Source organism: Lactuca saligna, chromosome 4 (assembly GCF_052625555.1).
Source record: "Lactuca saligna cultivar CGN05327 chromosome 4, ASM5262555v1, whole genome shotgun sequence".
Classification (NCBI taxonomy): domain Eukaryota; kingdom Viridiplantae; phylum Streptophyta; class Magnoliopsida; order Asterales; family Asteraceae; genus Lactuca; species Lactuca saligna.
The window spans coordinates 57,478,625-57,504,315 of record NC_136420.1 but is presented as its reverse complement, the minus strand read 5'-3'; the positions used below and the strand labels follow the sequence as shown (position 1 = coordinate 57,504,315).

At 34.7% G+C, this 25,691-nt stretch overlaps 1 long non-coding RNA gene across 2 annotated transcripts; it reads left to right on the top strand.

The window, feature by feature from the left end:
* Positions 1–980: 980 nt before the first annotated feature.
* LOC145038531 (uncharacterized) lies at positions 981–2,324 on the top strand. 2 transcript variants are annotated; one of them, XR_013679418.1, is made up of 5 exons: positions 981–1,164; positions 1,249–1,318; positions 1,509–1,613; positions 1,710–1,815; positions 1,906–2,324. It is a non-coding gene; the product is annotated as an uncharacterized LOC145038531 (long non-coding RNA). The 2 variants fall into 2 exon arrangements; XR_013679417.1 differs by having other exon boundaries at positions 1,249–1,613.
* The last annotated feature ends 23,367 nt before the right edge of the window (positions 2,325–25,691 follow it).

The following is a 25,691-nucleotide window of genomic DNA, read 5'->3' as shown; positions in this document are numbered from 1 at the left end:
GTTTTTTTATGTTGCCGTGTTTGATAAGCCAAAAAATGGCTTATAAGCTAGCTTTTTCAGAGTTTTTTTTTAAAATTTTCCAAATACACCCTTAATGAATTATAGAGAGGCATATTCTTATGTAATTTTATAAATTTCACCCATTATTTTTTATCTGTTGGCGACGAGCTTTTCATCGGGTACCTTAAATGCCAAATCTCGTTTTCTCTATTTCTCTATTGACAACTACCTCTTCGGGGGTGTTTTTTTCAAATCTAAAAGTCTTTCTGAAAATGAAAAAAAAGGAAGAATATCATATATACCCTTCTTAAACATCAAAATATCATATTTACCCAACTTAATTTCTAAATATCATATTTACCCTTCATAAAATTTCTGAATACCATATTTACCATTCATAAAATTTCAAAATATCATATATGTCATTTTTAAACATCATAATATCATATATGCCCTTCTTAAATATCAAAATATTGTATATGCACTTTTTAAACATCAAAATATCAATGATAATATTTAAAATATCCTTCATCTACAACATAATTAACAAAAAAACTAAACAATCAAAATATACATTCCATAGAGAGGGTTGGAGATGAATATTTTTGTTTGTTAAGAGGAGAACATTCCAACAATTTAGAAGTTCACATTCCATTATCATAGAACTAAGGATAATATCATTAAAATTTTTAATTATTATACTAATTTTAAGTTATAAAAAATGATTATAAAATATTAAAAACATTATAAAAAAGAATTTGGGCAAATGTGATATTTTGAAGGTTTATGAAGGATAAATATGATATTAAGAAATTAAGCTGGACAAATATAATATTTTAAGATTTAAAAGGAGCATATATGAAATTCTCAAAAAAAATAAAAATAAAATAAAATAAAATAAAAAATAAAAAATAAAAAATTTGACAAAGCTAGTTTGATAAGTTATTTTTATACAAGGAAAATTAACTTTTTTAGAAGAGCCAAACACCCCCTTCTTGTTCACGAATACCTCTTTTCTCAGTTGAAACTGTTATGCACTAAATTTTTTCTTTGTTCAATCGATTCAAGAAAGTTAATTCCAATGTTTTCCCCATACACCACCAACGATTATCGACCCATCCTTATTTCTCAGCAAACGATTTCGTCTAAGTCGTCAGTCGTCAGGTATCACCATGACAAAAACATGGGTATGATTTTTTGGAACGACCTGCTTCGATTTTATCACTTCAATTATTTTTTGATTTACAGGTTTTGTTCACCATCCTCAAATCAACGACGGCCGCAAAGAAGGCGTCGTTGTTGTTGGTCACACTGGGAGGTATGTTCCCGTTCTCATTTATCCATCGACTCTAGCTTTATTTTGTTCTCTGTCACTCCATTTGTTCTTATCTTCCTCTATAACATATTTGACATGTGCCTTCTTCTACCCGATATTATACCACCGCTTGTCCTCCATTTGCCTCTTTTTCTATTGCCGCGTTGCTCCTTTTCTCCTAAAAACATTGAAGAAACAACCATCGCTCTCAGTGAAGACGAGTTCAAAGTTATAGACTTTTGGTTTTGGTGTTCGCCTTAATGCTCTTCTTCCTTCAAATTAAATTATTTTTTACCAGGTCAAACTTCTTCTGAAATCAATTCCATCCGTCACTTTTGATATTTTCATACCTATGTGAATGTCGTAATGTTTCTTGTATTTTATATGATTATAGATAGATATTGAGAGAAGATCCTACATACACTGAAGCAATAACAAGAAGAGAAACAGCCTTCACATTTAAAAGAAAACGGGATTAAGCTATTGCTGATTTTACAAAGGTAGGTTTGTGACGTCTTTGTATTTAACTATAAAGTTTTTTGGCTACAACAATTCGGATTCTACATCTTTTTTTGTACATGCGATTGCAGATTTGACTAGGTCCTTAGAATTTGAGCTTGAATCAGTTGATATATTGCATGAAAAGGGTATGTAATTGCGTGAACGCATACAAGGTGTTTGCTAAAACGCTTGAGAGAATGGAAGAGCCCGATCAAGCTGCTTATAATGTTTTGACACATGATTGTAAAGGAGGGAACTTAAGTAAATCTCTTGAAGAGTGGTTTCTCATAGTTAATGTTGCAACATAAGGGTTGGCCTTGCTAATTCAATTCAAAGAGTAACAAAAGATTTTGCGTATTTAGCAACAAAAATTGGTCGTTGTTAGTGAATTTTAAGTAGTGCATAATCTATTTACAACTCAAAGATATATTTAAATAAGTAGTAGTTAATGGTTTTTGATGTAAAATTGTTTATTCTTCCTGATGGTTATGTTTTTTCATTATATCCATTTGAGATGTGCCAAAAATATTAGGGGACTAATGAAATATGGTGTTTACTTCTCTTTAATATTATTGCGTTCTAGCTGTTTGATAAAATGCTCAGGAGAATTGTGGATTTCATATTATATTTTCAATCACGTCCTCTTTTGTTCCCCACTATTGGTTATTATTTTAACGTTTATAGGACTTGGTGTTCTGATTGTTGAGTTTGATGCTTAATATAATGTTTGCATTTTTTGTAGGGTCGTGTAGGAAAAAACCAAAGTTGAATCAATCAACAAAAAAATCAGAATATATCATGAGTAATGATCCGACCACAAAGAAACAACCATAACGAAATCGCATAGGTATTAGTTACTTACACAAATTCAAGCTCTAAACCCTTTGCTTCCATCTAAAGTCATCTTTCATTATTTGTTGTGTTATATTAGTTTGATTGGGTAATTATGACCTTGGAGATGAAAATAGTTTCTTGATTGGGTATTTTTTTTAATCCCATGATTTTGTAATGTTTTTCGCTAATACTAACATATTTTTAGCTATTTTTTCCTCAAAATAAATAAGATGTATTTTAATAGGTTTTTGGTTAAACTTAATGATCGTCCGTGTTGTTAGATTGACAAAATTCAAATGAAGAGTTTGGCTAATAATTCAATATATAAACTTTAACTAATTGTGGGATCCATATATTATATGGGTTAATTAAAAAAAAGTTAAATATAAAAATCAAAATATTTGAAAACTTTGAATTTATAAGAAAATAAGAAAAATAATGAATTATTATAATGAAAATGTTTTTTTATCTTTTAAATTTAAACAAATAATTTAAATAAAGAAAAAATTAATGAGCTTTAATTTTAGGAATTTTGAAATTAAAATGTAAATTTATTAATGACATTGGTATCTATTTATTACTATATTTTTTGCAATTATTACATTAAAATATTATGTGAAAATTAATAAAATAGAAAAATTCATAAAATAACATGTGAAAAAAAAATTAATTCAAAATAATGACAAAATGATATTTGACAAATTGAATGAGAATGTGATTAGTGACAAAAAAAACCTTTATGTATTAGAGAGAAGATTTGTAATAATTGCTATCTACTTTGAACGATGCAATCATTGTTAATGGTGGATACATAAATCGATCTGAATATTTTATAACAAAAGATTGTAGTTTGTTAACTCATGATTGTCGCCTGTAGGATTGATTGGTGTAATTTAGTGGAAATAAAATGTCCATCATGATCATCATCGTGCCTCTTTGCTTTGTTTCAATGCTTTTAATAACAAATATAAATCTCTCTCTCTCTCTCTCTCACACACACACACACCCCACACAACACCCCAATTGCCACCAGCTTATTGAATGAGGGTGTTGAATCAACCATATTTATCAACTTGGTGTAAAATAGAAAACAAAGTAAAAATATGAAAGAGCACGGGATAATATTTTGGGGCCAAATTTTATGATTTTATTTCAAGTACATACCAAAACAAATGAAAGATACATTCTACTTAACAAAAGAAATCCCTAGAAACTTGCAACCGAACAACCCATGTGCTACATTTACTAAAGATAAGGTCATTATGGCCAACATGGCCTTTTACTTATTTAAATTAAAGACAATGGACGAAAATACTGTGACAACCCAAAATTTCTATCTTGTACACTTATCCAAATCAATCAAGGTCATACTCGTTTTTGCTATCTTCTAGCATTGTTTAGAGTCAATTAGAGTGTTATAAGCCTTGTACCTTCAAAGTTAGGGTTTAGAATTGAGTTCCACAAGTTCAACACTTCAAAAATTAGCCAAACACTCCAACTTAAGTAGTGTACGACCGTATACATGGAGTGTACGGCCGTACACCCCCTTCTGGCCGTACACTCTCATCTATAAATCAGAGTATTAGCCTTCATTCAACTCTTTTCACACTCCTAAGCCAAGAAATCGACTTCTCTTTCAAGTATCATCCAATTTTGCTTCTAGATCTTCAAGTTGTAAGTGTTTCTTCATTTGATTTAATGATTCATTACCCTATCTAGTAAGGATCTATCAATTCATCCATGAAATCTCTTCTTTTGTTAGATCTTCAAGTGTTCTTCATTTCATCAAGAACACTCTTGTTCTTTGGGTCGAAAATTACCCTTTCTAGCTTCTACATTGTAAGTATCCTCTTATATACTTGCTATCATGTTAGAACCATTGAATTACTCTTTAGAAATAATTACAAACAATGATCATCAAAGAGTGTATGGCTGTACACACCCCATGTGCCCCTAAACCCCTTTAAGTAGTGCTTAATGGCCTCAAAACTCATGTTCTAGGCTAGCACTTGATCAAGAATACTTAAGGGATGAAAGATTGAACCTTGGAATGCACTTTTGACCATTTTTACATAATCATCAAGGGTGTACGACCGTACACTCCTTGTGTGGCCGTACATACCCTTTTTAAGTCCCAAAATGGCATTAAACTTTCATTAAGGTTAAGTATTTGTCAAGACACACTTCCTAGATGCTTATAGGACTTTAAATCACTAAATGGCATGTTTCACCATGAGTGTACGACCGTACACCCACTTGGGCCATACACACCCATGAAACATACCATTCTGGCCTTACACTCCTATGTGTGGCCATACACCCATTCTATGCAACCCTTGGTACTTCTAGCACTTGAATCTAACTGTTTTCTAATGTCCTAGGGTGTATTTCCTTGCATAATTAGTTGTTTAAACACTAATTGTATACATATAAGTTTCATTATATGATAAACAGGATCCATGTGTGTGTGTTCAAGTCTTCACTTGGCACTTAGCATCCTATACCACTCGTTCAGCCAAACCACTCACTACAGGTGAGTTCATACCCCTAAATCTACCTTTTAAAATGATTTTAAATTCTTTTAGGGGGGGGATACAAGTTGAAACATTCTTGTTATTATATCAATCACATGTGATTAATAACTAGAACAAACAGATAGATTTTCTATTACTTTCAAACTATTATCAAACACATGGATTTCAAATACTTCAAAATGTTTATCAAACTCTTTTACATACTAAACTCTTTATCAAACTTGTTCTTATATGCGAAACCTATTCTTTTAACTCTATCAAACTTATATATTGTCAAAACCATGTCTAATGCAAATATAGTTATATAAGTAAGGTTGGAAGGACTTAGGACCGATAACTCACTTTATTTCCTGTTCCTTGTTTGGTTGTGGACTTAGAGTATCCTGTTGTTTGTCCGAGTGTCATTTGATCCTTAGTTATATATTATGTATATATGTATAGACATAAAATCTTTTATCTGAGTTCAGCACACTCAGTCAGACAAACAACTCTACAAGTAAACTATAATAGCTATAGTTTAGGAAGTCACTACTCACAATATATAGTACAATGAAACATAAAAAGAGTCATTTTATGCATGAGTCAATACATACTATAACGAGAAACAATACTCACTATAAAGAGTAACAGATAGAGAATACTATAACGAGAATCAATACTCACTATAAAGAGAAACAGATAGAGAATACTATAACGAGAAACAATACATACTATACACTATATAAGAGAACATACTATGATGAAAAACAAAGAGAACATACTACATAATAGACAAAGAGAACATACACTACACTAGTACATACGATACATATACAAGGATACTATAACATAAATGTGAGTCACTACTTTGGGGCATGACATCACTGTTGTGTCTTGTTTTGTAACCAGAGTCTCCTGGAGGGAGACTGTGAATTTGTTTCAAAGCAAATATAGAAAGAAAAGGATATACAAGAATACTATAACATAAATGTGAGTCACTACTTTGGGTCATGGCATCACTGCTGTGTCTCGTTTTGTAACCAGAGTCTCCTGGAGGGAGACCATGAATTTGTGTATAGATCTATACGGGACTGACCTTCCTACACCTTGTTGCTAGCTATAGTGGGACCTGCATGTCTACGGGTGACGAATGTCATACCTTTTCGACGTCTTCGAGCGTCGTGTTTTACTAGTCGATCAAGTATAGTTACAATCATATCACATTATTGATGGGTTTTGAGCATTCTAACACTTCCTAAGTGTACATGCAACCCTAATAACCTTGGATCTATGTTTGTCTAATTATCATGCAAAGTTGAATTCCAAGGTTATATTCCTATCTAGCATATATGGGGAACAATTTTAACTAGAATAGTAGATAGAATAACTTACCTTGTTGTTTGTGTTCCTTGAAACCTTGTGAGCCTAGCACCCCAAGTGTGATGCCTCAAATGCTTCACACAACACCAAATGCTCTTGGAAGAACTTATGAGAGAACACACACTTCTCAAAATCGGCCAAGCCCTCTTGTTTCTTAGTGTAACCGATTTTAGGTGGAGAACATGTTTCTTATATAGTGTTGACACATCTAGGGTTAAACCCTAATGTGTCATGACTCTTCATTTCCATGACCCATGGGTTTGTAACTCCCATGGAGCATCCATGGAGCATCCTATGGGTGGAACCCAACTTGATAATCCATGGAGCCTCTTAGCCCACTATACAAGATATGGATGATTTACATAATCAACCCATATATTTAATTAGTTATCTTTTGATCACATAATTAATTCTAAATTAATTCTTGATCAAACTAATCAAATAATATTATTAATATATTAGAACTTATAATATATTAATAATCTCCAAGTGTTATTTCTCTCATTTAGTCTATCCAATTGCACGGTGCCATGCAACCCAAATGGACCATGCCGGGTCGGATCAAGTACATACCAGAAATAGTTATGGACTTAGACACCTTATCCAACAATTATACCTTAATTAACAACCTGTTTAAGGTAGTTAGTACAATAGTAGTTACTATATACAACACTACAATACTTTATTATTTCCCATTGTATTCACATTGTGATCTTCTCACATAAACGGTAATGTAAAAACTATATTTTGTTAATGATAGTCACACTTGGGAAAAATACATAATTTTACAAGAAACAAACATACAGAACATTTGATGCCTTGGTATAAGGCTACTTTTTAGTAGAAAATATAGGATTTTCTAGGAGATACAAACATTACTACAAACTTATACATCAAATATTTATAAACATTTTCATACAAACAATGACACTAAAATGCTTATGAACTCACCAGCTTTAAATCTGATCCTCTCTTTTAAAATAACTTGTATTCTCAGGTCATCAGTAGACAGAGACTGATACCAAGTTTTGAGAAGACGGGGCTTTCAAGACTCGTCTCTTATTTTGATTCATATTTTGGTGTCTTATAACTATACAAAACACACTTGTATTAATTTAAATTATTAATGCAATGGATGATGTTGTTGCTTGTTTACTATTATGCTTTGTTGTGATACTGTACATGACGTCCTCTGCCCTGGAACGTTTCCGCCGTTCAGGTTTTGGGGGATGACAGATTGGTATCAGAGCATTGTTTATAGTGAATCGAGTATATCAACCCATAAAAGATATACAAACTATAAACACAACGAGATTAAAATACTCTGACCAAGAGTTTATACTTTTAAATAATAAAATATTTAACTAAGTATACATACCTGCATTCATACTAAAATCAATGTCACTATGACATAACAAAAGTATTACGATTGTTGAACATCACAGGTAGACTCGGGGATGTATGGTCAGTTCTGGGAATGGCCTAGCCTGATCAACTATGTTGATTCGAGAAGTGATTTGTATATTCCCAAGAATGGTTGTGAGGTTGCAAAAAATCTAAAAACTTACCAACACTACTAGAATGAGAACATTAGAACAGAACATAAACCTAAAATACTATAAGAGTATTTTGTGTTACTATAATTAATTATTTGAGAACTAAGAAGGTATTTACTAGTAGGTTAATAGTTGCTAATTGGGTACACTAAGGTTATATGTGATTAAGGTGTCATAGACTTAGAATCTGTGATCTTTGCTTTACTTCATGTTCCTTGTTTGGTTGTGGTTTTGGAGTTAGGGTCATTTATTCGAAGGTTTATCCTGTTTTGATTTCATACAACTGGTATGCACTATGCAAGTATTAAAGTAACTAGTAAGGATCATCTTAAGTAGTACGTCTATTTATATAAGATTCTTATACCCCTTTTCCTGCGTAAATATCATGGTTGGATTCCATCCTCCTGGTGACCCGTACTTCTTAAACCCAGGCAATGCAGGATGGATTGAACAGAGCTAGAAGAGGAGCATCCAATCCCTTTGGATGATCACCTTGTAGAAGGCTTCTTAGCGAGTTCTGACTCTGAACCTGAAGTCAACAACCTACCTCCAGAGGTTCAAGTCTCAAATTTCAAACCCGACCAGCATTTCAAGGCCCCACACCCTTGTGGGCGACAAACTTGAATTGATGGTGTCACGAACAGGGTCAACCTTTACCCTAAAATGGAGACTGAAGCTTTTACAATCTAAGAGAGGGAGGCTCAGTTGACCGAGTTCTACTCATTATGGCCCGCAAGATTGCTTGAAATGAGGAGCAAGGTCGGGCAGCCATCGACCGAGTCATGGAAATTGATGCCAATTCGGGTGTTAGCACGGTTCACATTGTCCATCTCGAAGAAGCTTTGGAAAGAGCTAGGAGAGTCAATGAGACTCTTTAGCAGGAACTAGCTGCATCCCGAGTTGAAGTCTTAGAATTTCGAGTGCGTCAAGGAGCTCATGAGCGACATCTTCAAGACGTTGTACGTCAACTGGCAGATCCGAGGGTTCACCCGAGGAGTATCCGTTGCCGGTAGAAGATGTCTGACTCGTCTTTTCTTAAGGTTTAAGGAATACCCTTTCTTATCTGTGCTATAAGAAGCACTCTTCTGTAAAATATATTCCTGTCTTTCGAATGCTATAACTAGACTTCTAACCTGTCAACATTTTCCCTATATAAAATGATGTAAGACCTACTGTTAGGTTGTTTTTCCTGAACTTGTTACATCATTAATTCCAGTAATATTGACAGTTATCTAATCTATTAGATAATCTTTGTCCGTATGTTTTTCTACTCTCACATTCATATCTCTATTTCAATCATGCACTCATGCAATTGTTGGACTATGAAGAGTTAGTCCATGGATCATACTCATTTTACTTCCAACTGATTCTTACTATCATCATCAATCTTTGTAAACTTTCAGTTAAGCAATGCATCCTCGAAGAGAGACAAGGCGTAATCCTCTGATAACTCATACGCAACCTCCGCCTCCTCCACAATATAATTCGACGGCTATCCAATCTGCGGTTAATGCGGCTGTTACGACAGCCCTAGCTCAGTTCAGTACTAGTGGAACTAGGGGGAGTGGAACGACTATGCATTCCACTCAAAGTGATGCTCCAGTGCGCTCTAGGGAGTGATCGTATAAGGACTTCACCAACTGCAAGCCCAGGCTCTTAAATGGGACTGGTGGAATCTAGCCCTCTCGCAATGGTTCGAGAAGATGGAATCGATCTTTGAGATCTGTTCCTGTCCCGAAGGAAGCAAAGTTAAATTTGTTGCCTGCACCTTCTCGGACAGAGCCCTGACATGGTGGAATAGCCATGTCAAGTCACTAACTTTATTAGTGGCTGATGCTATGAGATGGGAAGCTCTTAAAGAGCTCATAATTGAAGAGTACTACCCGAGGGGCGAAGTTCAGAAGCTGAAGCAGGAGCTCTGGAGTCTAACCATGAAGGGATCCGATATAGTCTCCTACACTGCCAGATTTAGCGATCTGGTAGCGCTATGTCCGGGAATGGTCCCTTCTGAAGCAAAGAAGGTGGAGAGGTATATCTGGGGGCTAATGCCTCCATTTCACGAGAATCTACTAGTTTCAAACCCCCTACCTTCGATGGTGCCAAGCAATTGGCACAATGACTCATTAACCATGGGGTCCGTACCCCGTTAACAACAACAACCCTATCCATCTTAGAACCCTCCAAAGTCGCTGATAACAAGTGGAAGTTCTGGGATGACAAGAAGAAGAAAAAAGCTACCAAAAAGCAGCAGGTCGTGGCAATTCATGCTGCGATAACACCTATCGCTGCTGCACTGGTAAAGCAGTACACTGGAAACTTGCCAAAGTGCAACAAATGCAACTTCCACCACATTGGACCTTGCCGAGAAATGCAGCACTCTAACTACAACAAGAAGGGGCACACTGCACGTTTCCGCAAATCTTCGGCAAGGCCAATCACCATGGTCCCCGGCGATGGTGTGGTCCAGTCTTGCTACGGATGTGGCGAGATGGGCCACTACAAAAGGAACTGCCCGAAGGCAGGGAATGCCGGTAGAGTGGGAAGAGTTTTGGCTATAGGCCACAAGGAATCAGTTGCCGATCCTACAGTGGTCACTGGTACGTTTCTCCTCGATAAATCTTATGCATGCATACTATTTGATAGCGGAGCGGAGAGGAGTTTCGTGAACCAAAAATTTGCTCACTTAATTATGAAAAAATCACGAGCACCTAAAGAACCGTTCACTGTAGAAATGGCTAATGGAAAGACTGAGAGCATTAGCAGTATATACATAGGATGTACTCTAACTCTAGATTGCCATTCATTTTCAATCGACCTCATGTCGGTCTCAATTAAAAGTTTCAACATCATTATCAACATGGATTGGTTGAGCCTGCATCGTGCCGACATCATGTGTTATGAAAAGGCTGTTCGCCTTAATCTGCCGTCTAGTGAAACTCTAGTAGTCTATGGCGACAAAACCGGCACGAACCTTCGTATCATCGAGCATTCCAACCCAAAAGTACTTGTGAAAGGAATGTCGCACATTCCTTGCTCATGTTGTTGATGTGAGCCAAGAGACGAAAGACATAATGAACATCCAAGTAGTATGAAATTTTCCTGACATCTTTCCGGAAGAACTCCCAGGATTACCTCCGCAACATCAAGTCGAGTTCAGAATCGACTTAGTCCCAGGAGCTACCCCAGTAGCCAAATCGCCATATCGTCTAGCACCAGCTGAGATGCAGGAACTATCCAGTCAACTTAACGAACTGCTCAACAAGGGCTTTATTAGACCAAGTTTCTCACCATGGGGAGCACCGATATTATTCGTGAAGAAGAAAGACAGATCGTTCTGTATGTGCATCGATTACAAAGAACTCAACAAACTTAAGGTCAAGAATCGTTACCCTTTACCTCACATAGACGATCTGTTCGACCAACTACAAGGGGCGAATTACTTTTCAAAGAATTATCTGAGATTTAGGTATCACCAATTATGAGTGCTAGAGGAGGAAGTTCTGAAGACAACCTTCCGAACTTGTTATGGACACTACAAGTTCATAGTGATGCCATTCGGATTGACCAATGCGCCCGAAATATTCATGGACTTAATGAATAGGGTATGTCATCCTTACTTGGATTAGTTCGTCATTAATGAATAGAGTATGTCATCCTTACTTGGATTAGTTCGTCATTGTCTTCATCGATGACATACTTATATACTCTCGTAGTAAGGAAGATCATAGTAAACATCTACATCAGATCTTAGAAACATTATGATAAGAGAAGCTCTACGCAAAGTTCTCTAAATGCGAGTTTTGGATTCAAAGAGTCGAATTCTTGGGTCACATTGTTAGTGAAGAGGGAATTCATGTGTACCCTTCTAAAATCAAAGCCATTGAGAACTAGTCAGCACCGAAGACGCCTACAGAGATTCGCCAATTTCTAGGCCTCGCTGGCTACTATCGCTGATTCATACAGAAATTCTCGCAGATTGCGAAACCTCTTACAACATTGAACCAGTAGGGTGTGGCTTTTGACTGGGAAGAGAAGTAAGAAAAAGTGTTTGAAACGTTGAAGCGAGCCATATGCACCGCACTGATACTATCCCTCCGCGAAGGGATAGAAGTCTTCGTGGTTTATTGCAATGCATCCAACCAGGGGCTCGGCTGTGTTCTGATGCAACGAGGTAAGGTCATCGCCTATGCCTCAAGACAGCTGAAGAAACACAAGGTCAACTACACCACACATGGTCTTGAGTTAGGAGCAATAGTGTTTGCTCTGAAGATCTGGATACACTACCTATATGGTACGAAAAACACTATCTTTACAGACCACAAGAGCCTACAACATATTTTCGAACAGAAAGAGCTCAATATGAGACAACGATGGTAGGTTGAGCTACTCAGTGACTACAAATGCAAAATTCGTTATCATCCAGGTAAAGCCAACGTAGTAGCTGTCACCCTAAGTCGGAAAGAATACTATGGTCACAGAGTCAAATCATTGACCATGACTATCCATTCACACTTATCCACACAAATCAAAGAGGCTCAACTCGAAGCCTTGAAACCTGAAAATGTGGCGGGTGAATCTCTGAGAGGGATGGATAAGAATTTGGAAGTCAAGGGTGGTGGAGCCTTATATCTCATGGACCGGATCTGGACACCGAAACACGGTGGCTTCAGAGACTTGGTCATGACCGAAGCGCATAACACTAGATATTTCGTCCACCCAGGTTCAGATAAGATGTATCTGGATCTTAAAAAGTTATACTGGTGGCCTAACATGAAAGCATAAATTGCTACCTTCGTGAGTAAATGCCTTACTTGCGCAAAGGTTAAGGTCGAATACCAGAAACCATCAGGTTTACTTCAGCAACCAGAGATACCGGAATGGAAGTCGGAGCGGATCACCATAGACTTCAAAACCATGTTGCCCAATACAACAGGTGGTCTCGTTACCATATGGGTGATCGTTGACAGGTTGACCAAGTCCGCACACTTCCTGTCTATCAAAGAGACAGACAAGATGGAGAAACTAACAAGAACCTATATCAGGGAGATCGTACGGCTTCGTGGTGTTCCTATATCTATTATCTCCAATAGGGATAGTAGATTCACTTCAAGATTCTGGCAGTCACTACAAAGTTCCCTAGAAACACGGCTAGACATGAGTACAGCCTACCACCCAAAGAATGACGTAGAAAGTGAGAGAACTATCCAAACCTTGGAAGATATGTTGCGAGCCTGTGTGATCGACTTTGGGAAGGCATGTGATACTCATTTACCCCTTGTTTAGTTTTCCTACAACAATAGTTATCACACAAGTATAAAGGCTGCTCCATTTGAATCCCTCTATGGCCGGAAGTGGAGATATCCTCTATGATGGGCTGAGGTGGGTGACACACAGTTAGCTAAAGGACGAGTTCTTGACAACACTCTCACAGGTCCGGAGATCAATTAGGAAAACGACAGAGAAGATCATTCAGATTCGTGAACGATTGAAAGCCTATAGAGACCTACAGAAAAACTACGCAGACAAGCGAAGGAAACCATTGGAAATCCAAGTGGGAGACCGAGTTCTTTTGAAAGTCTCACCCTGTAAGGGCTTGATACGCTTCGGAAAGCATGGAAAGCTAAATCCAAGACACATAGGGCCTTTCTAGTTTCTCGCTAGAATCAGCCTTGTAGCTTACAAACTCAACCTACCTCACGAACTTAGTAATGTACATTCTAATTTCCACGTATCAAACTTGAAAAAGTGTCTATCCGAAGAGACTCTTGTAATCCCACTCTACGAGATCGAGATCAACGAGAGCCTCAACTTCGTGGAAGAGCTTGTAGAGATCATGGACCGAGTGGTCAAGTAAACGAAGCAAAACCGTATCCTGGTAGTAAAGGTTCGCTGGAATACCAAGCGAGGACCTGAATTCACTTGGGAGCGCGAGGATCAAATAAAATTGAAATATCCTCATCTTTTCACTTAGTTATCTGTAACTACTTACTTGCTTAAACTCTAATTTCGGGACAAAATTCTCTCTAACAGAGGGATGATGTGACATCCCAAAATTTATATCTTGTACACTTATTCAAATCAATCAAGGTCATACTCGTTTTTGCTGTCTTCTATCATTGTTTAGAGTCAATTAGAGTGTTATAAGCCTTGTACCTTCAAAGTTAGGGTTTAGAATTGAGTTCCACAAGTTCAACACTTCAAAAATTGGCCAAACACTCCAAATTAAGTAGTGTACGGCCGTATACATGGAGTGTACGGCCGTACACCCCCTTCTGGCTTTACACGCTCATCTATAAATGAGAGTATTAGCCTTCATTCAACTCTTTTCACACTCCTAAGCCAATAAATTGACTTCTCTTTCAAGTATCATCCAATTTTGCTTCTAGATCTTCAAGTTGTAAGTGTTTCTTCCTTTGATTTAATGATTCATTACCCTATCTAGTAAGGATCTATCAGTTCATCCATGAAATCTCTTCTTTTGTTAGATCTTCAAGTGTTCTTCATTTCATCAAGAACACTCTTGTTCTTTGGGTCGAAAACTACCCTTTCTAGCTTCTACATTGTAAGTATCCTCTTATATACTTGCTATCTTGTTAGAACCATTGAATTACTCCTTAGAAATAATTACAAACAATGATCATCAAAGAGTGTATGGCTGTACACACCCCATGTGCCCCTAAACCCCTTTAAGTAGTGCTTAATGGCCTCAAAACTCATGTTCTAGGCTGGCACTTGATCAAGAATACCTAGGGGATGAAAGATTGAACCTTGGAATGCACTTTTGACAATTTTTACATAATCATCAAGGGTGTACGACCGTACACTCCTTGTGTGGCCATACATACCCTTTTTAAGTCCCAAAATGGCATTAAACTTTCATTAAGGTTAAGTATTTGTCAAGACACACTTCCTAGATGCTTATAGGACTTTAAATCACTAAATGGCATGTTTCACCATGATTGTACGACCGTACACCCAATTGGGTCGTACACACCCATGAAACATACCATTCTGGCCCTACACTCTTATGTGTGGCCATACACCCATTCTATGCAACCCTTGGTACTTCTAGCACTTGAATATAACTGTTTTCTATGTCCTAGGGTGTATTTCCTTGCATAATTAGTTGTTTAAACACTAATTGTATACATATAAGTTTCATTATATGATAAATAGGATCCATGTGTGTGTGTTCAAGTCTTCACTTGGCACTTAGCATCCTATACCACTCGTTCAGCCAAACCATTCACTACAAGTGAGTTCATACCCCTTAATCTACCTTTTAAAATGATTTTAAATGCTTTAAGGAGGGGGGGGGGATACAATTTGAAACATTCTTGTTATTATATCAATCACATGTGAATAATAACTAGAACAAACGGATAGATTTTCTATTACTTTCAAACTATTATCAAACACATGGATTTCAAATACTTCAAAATGTTTATCAAACTCTTTTACATATTAAACTCTTTAACAAACTTGTTCTTATATGCCAAACCTGTTCTTTTAACTCTCTCAAACTTATATATTGTCAAAACCATGTCTAATGCATATATATTTATATAAGTATGGTTGGAAAGACTTAGGACTGACAACTCACTTTATTTCATGTTCCTTGTTTGGTTGTGGACTTAGAGTACCTTGTTGTTTGTCCGAGTTTCATTTGATCCTTAGTTATATATTATGTATATATGTATAGAAATAAACGCTTTTATCTCAGTTCAACACAAGCAGTCCTACAAACCACTCTACAAGTAAACTATAATAGGTATACTTTAGGAAGTCACTACTCACTATTTCTAGTACGTTGAAACATATGAAGAGTCAGTTCATACATGAGTCAATACATACTATAACAAGAAATAATACTCACTATAAAGAGACACAGATAGAGAATACTATAATGAGAATCAATACTCACTATAAAGAGAAACATATATAGAATACCATAACAAGAAACAGTACATAGTAGACGCTATACAAGAGAACATACTGTGATGAGAAATAAAGAGAACATACTACATACTAGACAGAGAGAACATACACTACACTAGTACATACAATACATATTCAAGAGTACTATAACATAAATGTGAGTCACTACTTCAGGGCATGGTATCACTGCTGTATCTCGTTTTGTAACTAGAGTCTCCATGAGGGGGAGTTTGAATTTGTGTACATATCTATACGGGACTGACCTTCCTACACCTTGTTGCTAGCTACAGTGGGACCTGCTGGTCTACGGGTTATGAATGTCATACCATTTCGAGGTATTCGAGCGTTGTGTTTTACTAGTCGGTCAAGTATGGTTACAATCATATCACATTATACCTTAATTAACAACCGGTTTAAGGTAGTTAGTACAACAGTAGTTACTATATACAACTCTACAATACTTTATTATTTCCCATTGCATCCACATTGTGATCTTCTCACATAAATGGTAATGTAAAAACTATATTTTGTTAATGATAGTCACACTTGAAAAAATTCACACTTTTACAAGAAACAAACATAGAGAAAATTTGATGCCTTGGTAGAAGTCTACTTTTTAGTAGAAAATATAGGATTTTCTAGGAGATACAACATATACTAAACATTTAAAAACATTTTCATAAAAACAATGACACTAAAATGCTTATGAACTCACCAGTTTTAAACCCGATCCTCTTTTTCAAAATAACTTGTATTCTTAGGTCATCAGTAGACAAGTACCGATGCCAGGTTTTGAGAAGACGGAGCTTTCAAGACTTGTCTCTTATTTTGATTCATATTTGGGTGTCTTATAACTATACAGAACATACTTGTATTAAATTATATTATTAATGCAATGGATGATGTTGTTGCTTGTTTACTATTATGCTTTGTTGTGATACTATACATGACATCCTCTACTCCAAAACTTTTCCACCGTTTAGGTTTTGGGGTGTGACAAATACCCATAAAGTGAAATTCTCTCTTTTGAACACGTTGGATTAAATCCAACACACTCTCCCTTAATCCAAAGTGTTCAAGTCATATTCTTCTTTTTAACTTCAGAACTTATTACCTATATTATTCCCAACATGTCTCTCAACTCTAGGGATTGTGTTTTACACATTGCCTTAGTGAGGATATCTCCCTTTTGCTCTTTGCTTTATATATACTAGACCTTTATGTCTCCTCTTTCCACACAATCGTATGAAGTGATACCTCATGTGTCTATATTTACTTCTCACGTGAAATATAGGATTCTTTGCTAGATGCAAGGCCGTCTTGTCATCAATATATAAGACATGTGTCTTGATGTTACAACCAATAATTTCACTTAGTAAGTATTTGATCCAGATTCCTTGACATGTGGCTGTAATAGCTGCCATAAATTCCGCCTCACACAAAGATAGAGCAACACATCGTTGCTTGTAAGATCCCCAGGTAACCATGTTGCTGCCCCAAAATTCAAGGAATTTTTTTCGTTTTATTTTTTAAAATATATGTCTTACAACACCTTACAATTATTACATAGTGAATTATAAGATAGTGTTTCAAAATAAACCTACACAACTTTATTGATGCTTCCATGCGAATAAAATCATGAGTGAGCCTTTCCACGGTTAGTTGAACAACCTGTAAAATAGTCATTCAACAACTATAAGTCGAGGCTTAGTAAATTCCCTGAAAATAGTCCATACCACAACATATATACAATGCATACACATAATGTCCTTCAACATATAGTTGGTCTGCCTCTTGGCCTTCAACATAAAGCTGGTCCCCCTTATTTTTCCTACAACATAGAGCTAGTCTGCACCTTGGCCTTTAACAGAAAGCTAGTTCGCTCGAGTCTATTGGCCCTCGACACAAAGCTGGACCACCCTCAACTCCCACATAATATATTAACACATATAGAAAGCATTATTCACACATTACATGCAACTATATAGCCTAATATATTAACACGTATAGCAAGCAAATGAATGCCTCAGAAATCAAACTCATAATTTGAGAGAGCGAATAGGAGAATTATGTAGGAGAAATGTGCTGGGTACAAGGTTCTCCATTAGATGACTAGTGAAGGCTTGGCTTGAGAAGATCCACTTGCATGTGGCAATGATGCCTTGTGACATGATATATATATATATATATATATATATATATATATATATATATATATATCATGTCACAAGGCATCATTGCCACATGCAAGTGGGTCTTCTCAAGCCAAGCCTTTATATATATATATATATATATATATATATATATATATATATATATATATATATATATATAGAGAGAGAGAGAGAGAGAGATGTTAACACCAATATATAATGAGTTGCATACCACTTGTAGAGTGTGCTTGAGAGATGTAGTTCACAGTGACTAGTGAATGAGATATTTATAGAGCTCTAGATCTAGTTCCTTTTTTGTACTCATTCCTATGATCGAATTCATCTTTTAGCACCCAAATCAACGTGTTCTTTGTCTTCTTTTAATTCCGCATTCCAAATCAAGTGCTCATAATTCAATATATTTGGTATCAGAGCGGGTCTTTGAAGATAAAAACGATTTTTAAAGAAACGGTTCTCGGTTTGGCTACATTTAACACATTTGGAATGTTTATGGTGAGTCTCTTAATGATCTCTCAAAATCTTTTTGATTCGTACTTGTGTTTTTGAATTTTCGATCATTTTGACTCATTGGATCAAATTTTCTTTTTTTGAAAAACCCATTTGTTATGATCCAATAAAATTTTCATTGATCAAGCCCAATCCAATCCAATAATCTTTTGTTTGATTCGATTCTCAATTAGCTATTGTTCATTTTAATCAAAATTTAGCCAAAAGTGAATTGAATTCGTTGTTAATCTCGAGCCCAAAATTCATTTTGTCTAAGATCCTAACATGAAAATGTTACTGTTCATGTCCTTTCTTGAGCCCACAAGTTTTTTGATCCAATATATTCATATTTTGAGCCTATAAATCAATTGATCTGATATCATAAGTGTTTGAGCCAATGAATGATTAAATACTATCAACACATATAGGAATGACACATACTAGACTTAGTTACTAGAAGTCAAGTTACAACATACTAGAAATTTGGAAGCAAGTAGGATCGAAGGATATTGTACTTAGATTTCACATTGGTATGTGAATTCTACAACTACTTAACTGTAGAGACTATCCATATCCGGGTCACTGTTTGACTCGAACAACTTTTAATGATGATGGTGGTGGTAGATTTTCACCAATAACATCTTGCATGTTACAAAATGGTGAAGATCCATGACCTAAATCTAAGTCAAAATCATGGAAATGCACTTTTCTACAAGTTTTGGTGGAAAATCACCACATGCACCCTAAGTTTTCTTTTCAAAATGGTTTTTAACCATTTAAAACTTATGAATGGCCTTCAAAACAATATGCATATGATGATCTTAAAGCTTAGATGTTTGATGATCAAAGTTTGTTGCTAAAAGCTTTCAAATAGGTTCATAAAGGATTTATTCCCAAATAAATACCTAAAACTCTTTTCTGATCAAATCCAATTTTTGCAAGAATCCCACTAATAAAATAAGATGATCTGTAAATTGTTAAAAATAATTCATTTTTCTCAAATTATTATAATTATTGCAATAAAATAGGGCAATAAATCATATAAAATAATTTCTGAGGTGTATAAATCCTAGATAAATTCGTAGATGATGCCTATGGTAAATAATGACATCTCATTAAGTTTCATCGATTTTGGATACTGTTTATTGTGGTTTTGAATTTTCTTTTTGTTTAGAACCAATAAATCATAAAACCACTTTAGAGAATGTGAAAAGGGTATCTAATAATTTTCCCAGCTCCTAACCTATGTTTAAGACTTAGAAAAATATTTTCAGAATTTTCCGTAAGGCATTCCTATTTTTCCCTGATTTTTGTATTTAGAATGGAATAAAAATAGGAAAAATAGTTCTACTCATCCAAAAATCATGAAAACTTACCATAAGACCTTATAATATATTAGAACTCTAAATAAAAATTTTGATGATTTTTCTATTCAGTATGCTATTCTTCTTCTACTTACTAAGATTAAATACACTTAAATCCACAAAATCAGATTCCAGTACATAAAAACCACCTTTGGAATTTTTCCCAGATTATTTACACTGTAAATGAAGTTAAGTTTTTTTTTTTTTGGTATTTTACTTTAACTATTTAATAATTATTCTCCATTTAATGATTATTTAAGAGGATAAAACAAAGAAAAATAGCAAGACTAATTGAAAAACATCTTTTATATTTTTCAAATCTTTTATATATAAAATAACAGTGTTACAAAAAGTTTGGGAAATTTTGGAAACTGTTTTCTATTTATTTTAATTTTTATTAGAATAAATTCACAAAAATTATAAAATTCGGTTAAACAGTTTAGAAATCCATTTTTTGTATTTTTCCTAACTTAAGCATATTTAATAACAGTAATGCAAAAAGTGTGGGAAATTTGGGAAACAGTTTTCTATTTATTTCAATTTTTATTAGAATAAATGCACAAAAATCATAAAATTGGGTTAAACAGTTTAGAAATCCTTTTTTTATATTTTTTCCTGCTTAATTATGTCTAATGGCAGTATTATAAAGAGTTTAGGAATTTTTATCATCTGGATTCTATTTTTCACAAATTTATATTGTTATGAGGGCATAAAAATTTGGAAAAATAGTTAATCACATCAAAAATTCAAGGGAAAACTTTTGGAAGATCTCTGCTGTGTCTACTGTTTAGAATGAAAAAGCAAAGTTTGAGAATTTTTGAAAACTGTTTGATAATATTTTTGATTTTTAGGAGCTAAAAAAGCCTTTAAATGTATTGAAATACCCTCAATTAATATTAAAAAAATCTAGAAAATAATATCCAAAATTATCTTAATCACATGAGGTATAAATATTCACCATTTCAGAAATTATTTGTAACTTATCAATATTAAATTTTGACACCATATTGGCATAATTCTATTATAGTGACATGTATACTAGTATTAGCTTTCTATTAGAGACTTATTAGTGTGTAACATCATGTAGGAATCGATAGTAGTATAAGTGGAACGTAGCTCATGGCATCATTTGCATCATCTTAATGCATTGTGAGTATTCATGACTCTGTTATTTTTGGTTTTTAAATGTTTTGGGGATGACAAGCATGTCCTAAACTATTTATGTTTGTTGTATTTATTTTGACTCGTATGAAACTTGGTTGCTATATTTTGTATATATGTGCATGTTACTTTAATTCATGAGGACTGTATCACGGTTAAGTCCCTGGAATCTCTCGACACAACTCATTTACTCTTTTGAGCTTATGGTTATTATGGATAGCGCTATCAGGAGGAAGACAACTCCTCACTCGCACGTTCGCTTGAGTGCATTTTACCATTTTATTTTCTATGTTTGCGATACACATAGTAGTCAATAGGGCATAATTCGGTCATTAGGCTTGGGTTGTGAACTCATGAATGGAAACTTGATGCACATACGAATCTTACATCGCATTTTAGCGACGAAACTTGTATACTCATTTTAGCAACGAAACTTGTATACTCATTTTAGCATACAAAACTTGTGTTTTCATGTTAGCAACGACACTTGTATACTTATTTTAGAAATGAAACTTGTATACTTATTTTAGCAACGAAACTTTTATGCTTATTATAGCAACAAACTTTTATTACCGAAAACTTATATACTTGTTTTAGCAATGAAATTGTTTGCTCCTTGTAACAATGAATATTATTTCGATTCTTGAAAACTCATTTTAGCAATATACTTTTATTTATGAAAACTTTTATCAAAACTTTTATTTCGATTCTTGAAAACAATATTATTTTTAATTTGTGAGTACTCACCAACTATTTTTATAGTTGATGCTCGTTTTACATGCTTTTTAAGGAATCATCTAGTAAGAGGCACATAGAGATACAACTCTTGTAGGAGCATTTGCATGTGATGACTTTTATATACATTGTAATTTCTTTTTTAAAAGTTGTTCAAACTCATTGTAAAATTGTAATGATTTTTAATACTATGGTTGGTGTTGTCTTTAAACTTTTGCTATGAGACCCTTTGTATGGCTACACCCCGTATTTCCGTTTTAGCGGGGTGTGACACTCATTAACCTCACGACCAAAACAACCTCTACTCGCTAAGTTGGGCTCCTCAACTCGTCGAGTAGACCCATTAAATCTTCACAATTCTACATCTTCAACTCGCCGAGTTGGCTCCTCCAACTCGTCGAGTTCAACTTGAAATTGGTATAATTCCACAATTAACCTTCTAGATTCCGGGTGTTACAGTACGTGGGCGAACCTATGTTCCTGAAACGAGCTAGTACACTAAGCGTGCTCACAGAATACGCCCCGCGTACTAGGTAGGGACTAAAAAAATATAAATTTTGCATTGAGGGGTTAAAAGGGAAACATATCAAATCTCAAATGTTACAATGACAAATGTAGAAGTCACCAACAAATCTTCAATTCTTCAATGATCTTCTAATCCAGGTTCTAGAATGTAAGACAATACAATCCAAAGCAACAAGAACCATGAAAAATCAAGAAGCAATTTAAGGTCCATGAGAATCCAAAACCCATGGCAAATTACCCATCCTTAAGCTTAAAATCACACCTAGAAAATGTTCATTAAGAGCAAATCCTTCATAAAATTGAAAATTTTCATAATTTCAAATTCAAGTAACTTCATAAACAATTTTCCTTCAAGGCCAGACTGGTCTTCAATCATAAATGATCATTCTCCAAAAATGAATATCCAAAAACTTTCGATTTCGAATACCGATTTCATAATCTCTCCCCCTTTTTTATAATTGAAACATGATTATAAAACTCCAAATGGTAATGAGAAAGTGCTCAATGTGGATTTGGCTTTACAATCCTTCCATCGATATGAGACAAAAATGAAACATCAAATCCGGAAAAGTCGAAAAAATATGTCAAATTTTGAATTCTTATCCCGGACCCCTTTTCTCTTAAAAATGAACACAATTGTTCATGTTGCTAGAAAATGCCTTACACAAATAACACTCTTGAAATGCCCCAAAAAATCTCCAAAATTTGGAAAGACTTAAGTTTATGGGTAAAAAGTATCATTTTTCTAAAACCATAGGGACCGAATGTGAAACTTTATGACTCTTCTTCCCCAATGCAAGAATGAACAAACGCAGTCAAACACAAAAAAAAAGGAATTACACTCCATTCTTCGACTCGAAAAACCTCTTTTCAGACCTCAAAGCTTATTTTCTGTTTTTCGACTCGAAAAGTATGAAACCATTCGACTCGAAATTTGAACCACTCGATATCCAAAATCGAATTATAATTTTCGACCAAGAATCGTGATTTCGACAAGAAAACTCAAACTTTCGCATATAAGCATGGAATTAAAATCGAATCTCAAACTTTCAATTGACTATTCCTAAAAGCGAAATTCTGGTTCCATATGCGAAACCATCTTTTCAATATTCTGATTCGATTTTGACTTTACTTTACAGTTCATAATAATTTTCAATTTTCAATTCAATTTCGAATAAAAAATTAGAACATCACGTATCATCATCGAAAATTCATTGAAAGCAATTTCGTCTTGTAGCTTTGACTTTTTCTATTTGAACCAAATTGCATCCAAACCAATCTTTCGACCATGCACACTTCCCTTCAAACCATTGATTTCAAAAGCATCATCTTTCTATATCCTACTTCGAATCGAAATCTAAACCTTCTAAATATACTTTCTTTCACAATCAAGGAACCATCGACGAATCTCAAAACTTTCAAACTAATTTTGACTTTTCAATTTTGCCTTTGAGTATTGAAACTGACAGTCGAAAACACCAAACACATCATACTCAAATCGATTTTCAGAGTAAACAACTGATTCAACAAATTCAGCATGTCCTTCGTCATCTTCAACTGTTCTTGACATTTTTTGTTTGACTCCAAAACCATTCAACAAACACCAAAGCGAAAAAGAACTCTTGATTCCAATATCAATTCAATTAGAAACTAATCAAACTAAATATTGTAACACCCACATAATCTATTTTTGATCATTGAGCATATAAGCTTGAATGAATTCGATCAAAAAATATAAATTGATAGCTTCAACTTTAGGTGAGAACAAGAACAAAATATATCAATAAAATCAATAGAATCTGATGAATTGAGAATCCTTAATCGATCTGAGATATACACGGGACTCATATTTCATGAAGATTATGAATTTGATAATTCCTTGTTAAATCGTGATGAATTAGACATATGTGCGACGAACTGAATGTGATAAGTTCATATACCAGGAACGAATGAAATCTGATATTTAATTTTGATTTGAATAAAAAAATGTATGCGAACTGGAATTGTTTGGGCTTTTGACAGACTACTAGAAGATCTCGAACAGTATACTCGATTAAATTTGGGCTCATGATGAACATTAACAAATTAGTATAAGGGATTGAACTTGAATGAATAGTACACAAGCTGAATTTTGGCTTTAAAATTGGATCAATGAATAAAAATTGAATTGGATCAACAATTATAGAATTGAAAGCTAATATATCCAATGGAATCAAAATGATAAAAAAAAATGATTTCAAAAACATGATTCGAAGACATTTTGATAGATTTTGAATTGAAAACAAAAAGATCCAATATAGAATTGAAAGCAAAAAGATCCAATGGAGAGACTCACCAAATATAGAATTGAAAGCAAAAAGATCCAATGGAGCGACTCACCAAAAATTCGCATCTTCAAGTTGATTACACACAAAAAATATTTCCATCAAGGATTGTTGGTCTTGAAAAAGTTGTTAAACCTTTAAGATTAAGCTCTGATACCACATGTATGATCCCAATGGAAGATGACAAATGTGGAATTGAAGAATCAATGCATAATCGATAAGACCTAATCTAAAGTTTAAGCACAATTTTTATAGATATGGGAGAAAGTACAAAAAATGTAGAAGCATGTGCTTGATTACTACATTTCTCTCTCTCTCTCTCTCTCTCTCTCTCTCTCTCTCTCCCTCCCTCCCCCCCCCTCTCTCTCTCTCTCTCCCTCTCCCCCCTCTCTAGAACTATACTAGATATCTATACAATGGGAGCTCTCTCCAGCCTATACATGAAAAACATTTAGGAATGTTGATTTCACATTTAGGTGGTGTAATTTCCAATCGTTGTTTGCAACAATCCAAGTAAGATCCAAAATGTTTCTATTCGAGCTATAGGGGAAAACACTTCGTCAAAATTAACACATGTTTTTTGCACATACCCCTTCGCGACTAGGCGTTCCTTATACTTTAATACCTATCCTCTCAGATCTTTTTACACCTTATATACCTATTTGAGGCCTATTGGTTTTGTACCATGTGGAAGGTCGACAAGGTTCCATGTCCTGTTCTTTACTAGACCTTCTATTTTACTCTTCATTATATCAATCCAATGATTGTCTTTGCTAGCCATGCAATATGTGACTGGTTGTTTATCTTCATTCAAGAGTAAAATTTTTTCACACTCATAATATAAATCGGTTAAGAGTTGATACCTTTTGAGAGCTCTTCCACCAT